The following is a 3736-nucleotide window of genomic DNA, read 5'->3' as shown; positions in this document are numbered from 1 at the left end:
AATTATCAGTCAAGGATATATTAGCAATAACTCATTCCTTGTTTAACTGATATAAACTAAATCAAGCATAAATAAGTTCCTCAATCTGAGAGCTTTGACAGTAATAGCCAATGTTCTTTATAGTTGTTGATCTCACACACACCACACTAAATAACCAATTGGAAATTGAAATGAATTAAATCAATAATGCTACTGCAACCAATCGAAACGAGATAATTATGCTAACTGTAAGAATGCTAAAAGGAAAATCTAAATGAGTGCAGAAAGTAAATGAGCAGCAATGTTATATAATATAAATGAACAACACAACTTATGTAACCGCAATGAACAACAAAACTAAGTTATTGAAATGAACAACAAAGCTATGTAATTATAATGAACAACACAACAACATGCTTGCAAAAAGCAATGATCTTGTTATGAGGGAAATGAATAGAAACAGAATTCAATTGCAGAAGCTAATCCTTAAACAAACCACACTTGCAGAAATCGGAAATTAGGAAAACCACACTATATGGTATAGGAATAGCAAGTAGATCCACCAGGAGCCAGGCCTTTAGTTTTCGGTGAATACCACCTGATTACTTTAGTAGATGCAAAGGAACAACAACTATTTTTATATATTAATCATTGCAAAATCGTTACAGTAAGTTCATGCTCTGCTTCAACAGTGAGATTCGATGATTAAAGTTACAAATTCAATAGTAATTCCCTCACCTCTCTCCTCCTATCATATCCTATCTATCTCTAATCTAATTATGCATCTAATTCCCCATAATTCACATTTTTTTCTTGCTTTGATCTCAGATTTCATTTAAATACATAGAGAGTAGAGAGTAGTTACAACAGAGATGATTACAATGTGATTCCCATTACAAAATAGGAGTGTTCACAAAAATTTGATCAACAAGATCATATCTGAAATATCTTTCCATCAACATTCAACAAGAACAAGTCGAATTTGGTAATGCAACTAAGATAATTTGGAAAACGGCCACAATAATGAAAATGAGAAAAACATCTTCAGAGAACCTTATGTTTCTCTTAATATGGCCTGAATTTGTGAAAACGTCACATTACAAAACTAATTTGGTCCATTCTGGACAAACCCCATTTTTCATATTTTCCAGATTCTTCTCCATTTGCCCAAAACGTCCAATGCAAAATTGTGACTTTTTATTCCAACGAATTTCTGAGTTGGCACATTTAATGATGAGCTGGAGATCAAATCTGTAATATGGAAAATATCTTGGAGGTTAAAATTGTGAGTGATGTTACAACCAATTTATTAATAAACCATCATTGGTAAAAACATGCATAATAATCAATTTATTAAAAATAAAGGAGAAGAAATAATATTTATCCATAAGAGCATAAATAATTATAAAATGGGATTATATGATAAATCATGATAAAGAAGAGTAGAATTGGCTGAAATAGGTGTTAAAAAGTGATAACAATAATGACATATTAACGGCCCAACGTACCCCCAAGCTAAATATATTGTGTGTCCTCATGCAACCTAAAACTGAATATATTGCATGTCCTCATGCAACCCAAAGACTTTGTGTTGACCAAGCAATGAATTCTTCCTCAAATAGTGAATATTCAATTTTAGCAATGTTGATGAAGACATAACAGTTTTTTCATTGACGTTCAACTTATGTGTATATGAAGTTGCAGAAAAATATGATATAAGTAAAAGCAAACTTCATTAACCATTTTCTCAAAAAGTACACACTAGATTTTACTGAAATTTTGCAAGTAGATTTATAATATATTAATGCTTCTATGGTCCAAAAATCAGATCGTTTTGATGCACGAATCATAAGATATAAACAAAATGGTTGTAGGTGATAGTGCATGATTTCCAAAATTTTATGAACTAATTTAACTTGAAGTTATCTGGGTTTGTGTATTTTAATGATATACCTTTGTTTTCCAGAAATCACAAGAATTGAGTTTATAGTTTTAAAAATATATGGAAATCAATTTCTGCACTATATAAAAATGAAATTGTATGCCTTAAATGAGAAAGAAACTAGAAAACATCCATCATGCATAACAGTTCCTCCCCCAAAACTGAAGAATTAGCATGCCCTCATGCAATGGTAGAAAACAAATAGAGGTGGTTGGCACAAACTGTTGAAATCTATGCTTGGTGTAAAACAACATGGAATAAGGGAGGTGATGAGAATGAATAAAGATATTAATGGATGATAAAAAATATTAATGACATGGTCATAAGAAAGAAATGAATTAAAGTAACATTCCCCCAAACTGAAAGATGATATGTCTCTGAAAAATGGGAAGTGGTAAAGATGTGGAATGAATGATGATAAATAATGTTCAATGTATTTTCATGAAATTTTCCTAAATTCGTAATAAATCAGAAAATTATGCTATTTTACCTCAAGTTTTACCCCCGAAAAAAAAAATGGAGAATGAAATGTATGGATAGGCATTTGTTGAAGCTGATATAGGTAGAGTTGGTGATGAAAGTGATGAAAAAGGTGGAATCCAGGCAAGCACATCATGTCTAAACAATTGTTCACACTTGCGAGTTGCTCGAGCCTCTTCTGTTAGTTTCAATAGTGTGGTCATGCTGTGAATAGAGTTCCCCCCCCCATACTTGTTGTTCTCCTGCAAACAAATCACTATTTTGCATACAATGTCCTTGAATCCACAGTGTTAGTTTTGAATAGCAACAGATAAGATGCATGCAAAAATTTCAATCAAAAAAACTTTTTTATACATGAAATACTAATCTTTTGTCGAATCAAAAAGTTATGGCAGATTTCAGTAATTATATCACATGCTATCCGATAATTCATACATTCCCCCTTCTAATTTGAAAAGGGATTCCATGACCATAAAGCATATGAAAGGTGTTGTGTTGGTGACAAGGCAAGGGAATGAACAATATGGCAGTAAATGAAGCAGAGGACACATATCAATGATAGGACGATGAGAGGTATGGTTATAATGAGAGAAAAGTGTGTAAACATAGTTATGAATAAGAGATAGGATGCTTTGGATTGATGATAAGTTATGTGAAAAAAGAAAAGGGACAACAATATGCCAAAAAGATGCTTTGTTGATGGTATTCTAGCTGAAAATGATGCGATGATCAAAAAACAATTTCTCACGTGTAAAGCTTCAAACCATGAAAAAATTTAAGGAAATAACTTCTATGATAAAAATAAAGAATAAGAAAAGGGTATCAGAGTAATATCTAACGATAAGATATAACATCAATACCATAAACAGAGCCTCTGCTACTAGCAGGCGTCCATAGCCTTGGTAGGGTTGCTTTTTAACCCATATGGGCCAGGATCCTCAATTTATAAATGGAGAGTTCCAGTGTTGTTCTATAGAAGAGATCAGTGTGCTGGCGTGGTAACCAGATAACCACACTGCAATTCACTGGGACGTAGCAAAAGTGATCTGGCTGGCAAGTGACATTCCCATTATGACCACCACACCAGGTTTATGATCCATTAGATAGCCACAATATCCTTGGAATAGGAGGTCTGTTCCTGTACCATACAGTGTTGTTTGCCTAATTTCTGATTTTTGCAAGTGTAGTTTGTTTAATGAATAACCTTCAGTATTTGAATTGTGTTGTTGTTCATTTCCCTCATAACAAGAACATTACTTTATGCACGTATGTTGTTGTGTTGTTCATTATAATTACAAAGCTTCGCTTTTCATTTCAGTAACTTAGTTTTGTTGT

Source organism: Pinus tabuliformis, chromosome 8, assembly GCF_031772625.1.
Source record: "Pinus tabuliformis cultivar Carrire ecotype Pingquan chromosome 8, CPIR1, whole genome shotgun sequence".
NCBI classification, from domain to species: Eukaryota; Viridiplantae; Streptophyta; class Pinopsida; order Pinales; family Pinaceae; genus Pinus; species Pinus tabuliformis.
This window is presented reverse-complemented; position numbering follows the sequence as displayed.